The following is a 10,498-nucleotide window of genomic DNA, read 5'->3' on the forward strand; positions in this document are numbered from 1 at the left end:
AGAACACTCGGTTGTCTCCCAGTCAGCGCTAAAATTATAGTCTATAGCCCGACTATGCAGAAGCCACCATCAAAGAGCGGATGCCGCCCATAGTAAGAATCATACGACTCTACGTATGGGTCTTTATTTTCTTCGCCCTCAAGCTTGGCGTGATATTGAATTTGTAAGCTTGTCGATCTTGCAATACTTGTCATGAACTGAAAATTTTGGAAAGAGATTCCGACTCTAGGTTGAAGCTCATAGAGGATGGAATACTGTGGATTTGGCTTCAATGGAAAGAAAAGATCTTCAAGTGGTGTACATGTAAATTCCATTGACGAAGTCAAATCTTTCTCCTTGGAAATTTCTTCCTCCTCCACTATCACTTTTGGCTCTTCGTCACATGAAGATTCTTAAAAAAAATATTTTTTCTTGCTCTGGCTCAATTATTGCTTCAGGATCACATGCCCATGATAACTGATCAACACAACTTTCTTCAGTATTTTGGATAATCTCAGAAGATGGTTCTAAAATGCGCGCAATATGTTCATCCAAAAGACTCAAAGAGTTGATGCGGCTTTCCAAGAACTGATTTATCTCTGTCTGTTGTCACACAATGTTCTCCAACTGAGCCACATAATCTTCAGAACTCCCTATACACTCTTCTTGATACTCAGGTGATTGGTTCGAATGCCAATGGTAGTCAAAATCTGCCATATCATTTAACAAGTGCATAGCACTATCGTAATCTCTGTGAAACAAGTGACTGCCAGTTGAAAAAGCTCCATAATCTAACAAACTCCTTGTTGTCGCATCCAAACCACCATAAAAAACTTGAACTAGAGTGTAGTTTGAAAAATCATGGCATCGAAATATGTTCGTCAAATCATTGAATCTCCCCCAAGCAGCATAGAAAGGCTCCGAGTATTGCTGGCCAAACCTTGTGAACACCTGTCGATGATCCATCTCCAAGTACCTCACAAGTAAGAGAAAATAAAATTAAAATAAAAAATCGAACAAATGCAAGAAAAAAAAATGTCTAGTCTCAAGCAAATAATCTATCCTAATATTAAGCAAACAGTCCCCGGCAACGGCGCCAAAAACTTGACTGCATAATTCGGTGTTTACTAGAAAGTGCACTAGGTCAAGTAATAGGAAAGTGGACAAAGATTCCAAGTATCGATCACATAGAGACTTGAAAGAGTGGGTGTCCGGTTAGCCAACTTGTGGCTAAGGGCTTTTATGACTCTATGTAAAACAATCTTTTGTTTAATATAATTTACACTTTTATAATGGCATTGACTTTATCTTTCTTCATATTGTTATATTATGATATAGTATTATTGTTTTGATAAAGACCTTGAATATACTATAGTGTATGTAAGATGTGGTAGCACATGGGGATGGCTATCATGAAACACATCTTATAGTCACTGTATATTCTAAACTGTTCCTAGTCAATTGAGCCGTCCGCAAATAAGGATAAGGATCGCTCGAGATTGAGACTAGCATTTGCGATGCCGAGTACCACGTTTCATTGGTATGGAACATAGAGATGTTCAAAGCATGCAAATGGATATTCATAATCGAACTACCCTATTCGGACTTTTCAAGTGGTTATCACTTACCGAGTGGATAAAGTCCGCGGTTTTGGTTGTATACCATTAGTCCTTATTACTTGAAACATCATTGAGACTCTATATGCTAGTACTGTACTTTGACTCATTTACCGACTCTATTGGGGTCATCAGGTGTCGGGATTGGGTACAGTTACGACACATATAGGAGTCGATGCTTTGTTGTCAAGGATTCACCACATACTTGCGAGTGTGGATATCCTATGCGATCTGAGGAGATATTAGTGTGACGAATCTCTGGCCAGAGTACATGATGTGTTTTAGGTTAATGGGTTTTCCTAGTAACACATGCGATGTCACTATTTGATCTCCAAGATGTAATGCATAGTTATCGAATCTCGAACGACTCTTGATATACCAATGGTTATTGATTCGATCGGGATATATGGATGAAGGGACCATACTGTACGCTAACCAAAATCTACTGGTTCTTGCAGGCACTATCAGTAATACCTAGGGAATCATGGGGCGATGTTGCTAGGCGCTCTTACCATGATTCGATGGGTAAGTCGGAAATTGTTGTTCCGAGTCACAAGGAGTTGTGAGCCCACGGCTAGCTGTATTCCTGAACCATTGAGGGTTACACAAGTAATGGATTACTAAAACCCCAGTAGAGATAGTTAAATTTAAAGAGTTAAATTTAATGAAAGAGAAGTTGGACTTCTTAACTAAAGGGAGTGGGATTTCCTAAAGAGACATAGGGATGGACATTTTGGAAATCACTGAATTCGGATTCAGAAAAATTATCTTGACTCTAAAAGATGTAGAAATGGTTTCTGTGCACATTGGTAAAATCAGTTTATCAATCGGAGTCACGATGAATTTTATATTAATTTCTATAACAGTAGGCTTGGCTTGTTGGGCTTAAGTTATGGATTGTGGGCTTTAAGGAGTTAGAGTCCTGATACAATTATAACTAGAAATTATCAATAAATAGAGGTGTTGGGTTCGAAAATTACACACATTGAATACTGAAATTTTCGAAATTCACTCTATACTATTCAAGAGGATTTTTCAAAAATTCCTCTGTCCCTTTGGAGAAAATTCGGCTTGTGATTTTTGTGAAAAATTACAAATCGAATTAATAGATCATATCTGTTTATTCTCTACGTAAAACTTCTGTTTGATTTCTAGTGCAGTCAATCAGAGGGTTTCTGTTTTTCATTCGTGGACCTAATTCCGGAGTTAGATCGTGACTGTCATCGGTTCCCGGGATTTACAAGAAGAGCAGATTAAATTCTGTTGGAGTCCACGATCAAGCCTTTGCTTGACGAGGTAAAAATTTAACTGTGTTTTATTTTTACTTGAACAAATTTAATCGTAAAAGTTTTGATAACCATATATGGAATCGTTCCATATAATAAAATAAAAATTTTAAACTTCCGCTGCACCGGGTATCAATTCTTAATTGATCTGAACACCGTTTTCCAACAGTGGTATCAGAGCCAGATTGCTCAGATCAAACGATTAAATTAATCGATTGTACAAAATTTTTAAGCCTCGGTTTATGAAACAAAACGAAAATTTAAAATTGAGTTTTAATGGGCAAATCGGGCAGCGATTGGATCGCTGCCCAAGGGTAGCGAGTCCATCGCTGCCAAAGGGGCAGCGACGGGCTGCCCATCCCGGGCCCCCTTTTGGGGCGCGGGCTGCCCGGGATTGTCCCGGGCAGCCCGGAAAAATTATTTTTAATTTTTAATTAAAATTTTAATTTTTAAAATTCTAGTTTTTAAAATTGATTTTTGAATTAAATTTTATAAAATTAATTATTTTGGTACAATTGATGATAAGATATGATCTTATGGATGGATAAGATAAAATATGATTTTATCTTTTAAATTATGATGCCTTTGCATGTTTATCCAATTATTTAATTATTGAATTAATTAATGGATAAAGGATGATCGATTGCCATGACAAATGTTTTAGGTGATGTTAGGTGATTTACATTTGTCTTATTGTTGTTGGTGTTTATTTATGGGCTTGGTTTATAGCCCAAATATGATTGTCATATATAATAAAAGTGGCCTGGTTTATGGCTCGTTCCCACCCCTAAAAATGTATCCCATATTTGTCATCGAAATTTATTGTAAATTTATTAGACTTAGTGGGAGACAAAGATTTGAAGAAATGGTGGGCCCAGCAGACAATGAAGACCGAAGAAATGTAAATTGGAAGCTCAATGTAATAGGATTGCATTGCATACTTGCATATCACCTAGGATTGGACTTAGACTCGTGATTGGCAACCACGGGTCGATTAGTTAATGGAATCGATCATCCTTAAATAATATATGATATTATTGATGTATGCATGTTTAGACTAAATTGTATGAATCCCGCAAGCATACATAAATTGCATGATGAGACAAATTTTCAAAATTAAAAATCCCTCATTTTAAATATGATTTAAAATTGATATCAAGATTAATAAAAAGGGAATTTAAATATTGTTTAAATATTTCTACCTTCCATCAACGATCAATGTATGAGATGCTACCCACGGATACGGTCCGGCTCATATTATTAGGGGGGCCCGTTCGTCGGAAAACTGTACATTGGATCGACACATGTTGTAAGTTGGGTGGAACTCCCATGGGATTGGCTCATATTATTGGGGATCCACATGGCGACCGTCCATCACAACTTAATATTGATGGGTTATCTTGACATGTCACAATAAACGGCGTCATATTATTGGGCCCTTATTGGACATGAGGTAAAAATATGGGGGTTACTTTGAAAGTAATTGGGCTCTACCTTTTGAAAATTATGGTTGGCTGATATTATTCGGGATCATAATTTGTCAATTGGACTCCATGTTCTCACTAAGGAAAACAGTTTCCCGTTTTCACTAGAGGGTAGTGAAATCGTTAAAATAGTGGGAGTGTAATTCATAAAATAAAAATTCGCCATATTTTATGCTTTAGTAAATTAATTAAACAATCATTGATTATTGTCTGTTTCCTTTTCATTATACTATTACAATGACTTCTCGCAATCCACTGTTTTCAATTCTCGAACAAAACAAATTGACTGGCGCAAACTATACGGAATGGTTCCGTAAGTTGAAAATTATTCTTACTTCGGAAAAAGCTTTCTACGTGTTAGAGAAGCCACCGCCGAAGGAAGCCCCGGCTATTACAAGTCCGAAAGAGTTGGCCAAACTTGATTTATGGTGGGACCATGATATCAAGGCCAAATGCTACATGCAGGCTTCGATGTCTGATGAGCTTCAAAGGAGATTCGAGGATACCGTGAATGTTGATGACATTCACAAGAACCTCAAGGAACTCTTTGGAGCTCAGTCAAGGTCGAAGAGGTATGCCACCGTCAGAGAGCTCATGACAAGCCGCATGCGAGATGGGACTTCGGTCCGTGAGCATGGGGTGCGCATGATTGGGCTCATTCAAAAGTTGGTAACACTCGACTTGACTTTGGAGCATGAACTTAGCGCGGACTTGTTGCTTCTATCACTTCCTTCATCGTTTGATGGTTTTGTGATGAACTTCAATATGAACAAGATAGAGGCCACCCTTGAAGAGATGGTCAATATGCTTGTCACATATGAAGCCACACTAAAGAAGGATAAACCGGTACTCTTGGTTGGCTCCTCTTTTAACTCTAAGAAAGAACCAAGTGGAAAGGATAAGAAACGTTCTGCCCCGCCCAAGAAGATTGTACCAAATAAGAAGGGAAAGGCCAAGGTTTCAAATGGGATAAAAGATGAAAACGTTTGCCATTACTACAAGAAACCCGGTCATTGGAAACGTAACTGCAAGGAATACCTCGAACAGTTGCGAACTGCAAAGGGTATGTTTTACATTGAAATAAATGTTTCGCTTAATACTTCTTCTTGGGTATTGGATACCGGATGTGGATCTAACATTTGCAATGATTTGCAGGTGATGACAAGAAGTCGTAAGCTAAGGATGGGTGAGACCCAGCTAAGGCTCGGGAATGGTTCTAGAGTCGAAGCCAAAGCTATAAGAGACATTCATTTAGTTTTGCAGAACAATTTTAAGTTATTTTTTAGAGATGTTTTATATGTTCCGGATTTGGTCAAAAACATTATATCTATTTCTAAGCTTGATAGAGATGGTTTTTCTTGCAATTTTGTGAATGAGATTTGCAATATTTACAAGAATGAATGTTTGATTGGAAATGGACAACTTGAAAACGATCTATATAGCTTAAAATTAAAAGACGTTCCAATTAATTATGTTGATAAACCGCTAACAACAATTAAAAGGAAGGACGATAGTCAAAACCCGGCAAACCTTTGGCATGCTAGGCTAGGTCATATTTTCTCAAGGAGGATGAACAAGCTAGTGGGAGAGGGCATGTTTGATATGTCTGATATTAACTCTTTACCTACTTTTGAATCCTGCCTAAAGGGAAAAATGACTAAATCTCCTTTCAAAGGGAAACCTGAGCATAGTCAAAATCTGTTGGATTTGATTCATACAGATGTTTGCGGTCCATTTAGGATTGGTACTAAATGTGGCAAAACCTACTTCATTACCTTTACTGATGATCATTCTAGGTATGGGTATTTATATTTAATGAAATATAAGTCTGAAGCATTTGAAAGGTTCAAAGAATTCATGGCTGAAGTAGAAAACAAACTAGGTAAAAGTATTAAGGAACTTCGATCGGATCGAGGTGGAGAATACTTAAGTAACGAGTTTTTGGACTATCTAAAAGAGAATGGGATTCTCTCTCAGTGGACTCCTGCTATGACACCTCAGCTTAATGGTGTTTCGGAGCGTCGCAATCGAACTTTGTTGGACATGGTTCGATCCATGATGAGCTTCACTGAGCTCCCACCTTCGTTTTGGGGCTACGCGCTTGAAACGGCGGTATTGTTGTTAAACAACGTCCACACTAAAGCAGTAAATAAAATACCATACGAGTTATGGAATGGCAAATCTCCTAAGTATTCTTACTTGAGGATTTGGGGATGTCCTGCTTACGTGAAGCAGACAGTGGGAGATAAGTTGGATAGTCGATCCACCTTATGTAATTTTCTAGGGTATCCGAAGAATTCAATTGGATATTATTTCTATCATCCTGCTGAAACAAAAGTGTTTGTTTCAAGGAATGCCACCTTCTTGGAGAAGGAGATCTTATTGGATAAGAAAGGCAAGATGATGGAACTCGAAGAAATTCGAGAAGAACCCGAGATACAAAATAGTGATCCTACACCTCAAGAATCATCACAAGACACGCCTATTACTAGGAGATCCGAGAGGACTTCTAGGCCTCCTATTAGATATGGTCTTCTTTTTGAAGGGGATCAAAGTGAACCCGACATTGGATGTGATCCAAGAAACTTCAAGGAAGCAATTTTTGATGCGGATTCGAATTTATGGCTTGAAGCTATGAAATCAGAAATAGACTCGATGCATTCTAACCAAGTTTGGTCTTTAGTAGATCCTCCCGATTGAATTGTTCAAATTGGGTGCAAATGGATCTACAAGAGAAAGCTTGGGCCTGATGGAAAGGTATTGACCTACAAGGCACGATTGGTGGCAAAAGGTTATACTCAAAGACAAGGAGTTGACTATGATGAAACTTTTTCACCAGTCGCAATGTTCAAGTCCATAAGAATCCTTATTGCCATAGCAGCATGGTATGACTATGAGATATGGCAAATGGATGTAAAGACTGCATTTCTTAATGGAAACATTAAGGAAGAGATCTATATGATGCAGCCTGAGGGATACACATCCATGGGAAGCGAGCATAAGGTGTGCAAGCTTCAGAGATCAATCTATGGTCTCAAACAAGCATCAAGAAGTTGGAATCAAAAATTTGATGAAACGATAAAGGATTTTGGTTTTATCAAGAACCCGGAGGAACCATGCGTGTACAAGAAAGTAGTTAAGAATGCGGTAAAATTCTTAGTACTTTATGTTGATGACATCCTACTCATGGGGAATGATGTAGGGATGTTGCAGTCAACAAAGATATGGTTATCAGGTAGATTCTCGATGAAGGATTTAGGTGAGGCATCCTATATTCTAGGAATTCAGATCTATAGAGATAGATCTAAAAGAATGATAGGACTCACTCAATCAACCTACATCGACACCATATTGAAAAGGTTTTCTATGGATGAGTCCAAAAGAGGACATCTACCTATGTGTCATGGAGTTTCTCTATCCAAGTCTATGTGTCCCAAGACTGACGAAAAGATAGAGAAGATGACACACGTGCCATATGCGTCAGCCATAGGTAGTATCATGTATGGGATGATATCTACCAGACCGGATGTGGCCTATGCTCTGAGCGTCACGAGCAGATACCAAGCCAATCCCAGTCAAATGCATTGGAAAGCCGTGAAGGATATTCTTAAGTACTTGTGAAGGACTAAGAATTTATTCATGGTTTATGGAGGGAGAGAATTGAAGTTGGAAGGCTATACCGACTCTAGCTTCCAATGTGACGTGGATGACTTGTAATCAACCTCTGGATTTGTATTCGTGCTCAATGGCGGTGCTGTATCTTGTAAGAGTTCCAAGCAGTACACCACAGCGGATTCCACCACTGAGGCAGAATACATTGCAGCATCAGCTGCTGCTAAAGAGGCGGTTTGGATAAGGAAATTCATCCAAGAGTTGGGTGTAATTCCTGAAGCTGTTGGTCCAGTCCCGGTGTACTGTGACAACACAGGTGCCGTTGCTCAGCAAAAAGGAACCAAGGTCTCATCAGAAGTCCAAACACGTACTGAGGAAATACCACATCATCCGGGAGATCGTGGAAAGAGGAGACATCAGTGTCGAGAGAGTGGCCTCTACAGACAATATCGCTGATCCGCTTACTAATCCCTTGCCTGGACCATTGTTTGACAAACATGGCGAAGCAATGGGATTACGTAGTATGACTAGTTGGCTTTAGGGCAAGTGGGAGATTGAAAGAGTGGGTGCCCGGTTAGCCAACTTGTGGCTAAGGGCTTTTATGACTCTATGTAAAACAATCTTTTGTTTAATATTATTTACACTTTTATAATGGCATTGACTTTATCTTTCTTCATATTGTTATATTATGATATACTATTGTTGTTTTGATAAAGACCTTGAATATACTATAGTGTATGTAAAATGTGGTAGCACATGGGGATGGCTATCATGAAACACATCTTATAGTCACTGTATATTCTAAACTGTTCCTAGTAAATTGAGCCGTCCGCAAATAAGGATAAGGATCGCTCGAGATTGAGACTAGCATTTGCGATGCCGAGTACCACGTTTCATTGGTATGGAACATAGAGATGTTCAAAGCATGCAAATGGATATTCATATGATGAATGATCGAACTACCCTATTCGGACTTTCCAAGTGGTTATCACTTATCGAGTGGATAAAGTCCGCGGTTTTGGTTGTACACCATTAGTCCTTATTACTTGAAATATCATTGAGACTCTATATGCTAGTACTGTACTTTGACTTATTTACCGACTCTATTGGGGTCATCAGGTGTCGGGATTGGGTACAGTTATGACACATATAGGAGTCGATGCTTTGTTGTCAAGGATTCACCACATACTTGCGAGTGTGGATATCCTATGCTATCTGAGGAGATATTAGTGTGACGAATCTCTGGCCAGAGTACATGATGTGTTTTAGGTTAATGGGTTTTCCTAGTAACACATGCGATGTCACTATTTGATCTCCAAGATGTAATGCATAGTTATCGAATCTCGAACGACTCTCGATATACCAATGGTTGTTGATTAGATTGGGATATATGGATGAAGGGACCGTACTGTACGCTAACCAAAATCTACTGGTTCTTGCAGGCACTATCAGTAATACCTAGGAAATCATGGGGCGATGTTGCTAGACGCTCTTACCATGATTCGATGGGGAAGTCGGAAATTGTTGTTCCGAGTCACAAGGAGTTGTGAGCCCACGGCTAGCTGTATTCCTGAACCATTGAGGGTTACACAAGTAATGGATTACTAAAACCCCGTAGAGATAGTTAAATTTAAAGAGTTAAATTTAATGAAAGAGAAGTTGGACTTCTTAACTAAAGGGAGTGGGATTTCCTAAAGAGACATAGGGATGGACATTTTGGAAATCACTGAATTCGGATTCAGAAAAATTATCTTGACTCTAAAAGATGCAGAAATGGTTTCTGTGCACATTGGTAAAATTAGTTTATCAATCGGAGTCACGATGAATTTTATATTAATTTCTATAACAGCAGGCTTGGCTTGTTGGGCTTAAGTTATGGATTGTGGGCTTTAAGGAGTTAGAGTCCTGATACAATTATAACTAGAAATTATCAATAAATAGAGGTGTTGGGTTCGAAAATTACACACATTGAATACTGCAATTTTCGAAATTCACTCTATACTATTCAAGAGGATTTTTCAAAAATTCCTCTGTCCCTTTGGAGAAAATTCGGCTTCTGATTTTTGTGAAAAATTACAAATCGAATTAACAGATCATATCTGTTTATTCTCTACGTAAAACTTCTGATTGATTTTTAGTGCAGTCAATCAGAGGGTTTCTGTTTTTCATTCGTGGACCTAATTCCGGAGTTAGATCGTGAATGTCATCGGTTCCCGGGATTTACAAGAAGAGCAGATTAAATTCTGTTGGAGTCCACGATCAAGCCTTTGCTTGACGAGGTAAAAATTTAACTGTGTTTTATTTTTACTTGAACAAATTTAATCGTAAAAGTTTTGATACCCATATATGGAATCGTTCCATATAATAAAATAAAAATTTTAAAATTCCGCTGCACCGGGTATCAATTCTTAATTGATCTGAACACCGTTTTCCAACAAGACTGCTGTCAATTCTCAAAAATTAATTATTTTACTTAATCTAGAAAAAAATAATAAAGAAGGATGCAACGAATTAGATAAAA

The sequence above is a fragment of the Henckelia pumila genome, chromosome 1 (genome assembly GCF_033568475.1).
Source record: "Henckelia pumila isolate YLH828 chromosome 1, ASM3356847v2, whole genome shotgun sequence".
Taxonomy (NCBI): Eukaryota; Viridiplantae; Streptophyta; class Magnoliopsida; order Lamiales; family Gesneriaceae; genus Henckelia; species Henckelia pumila.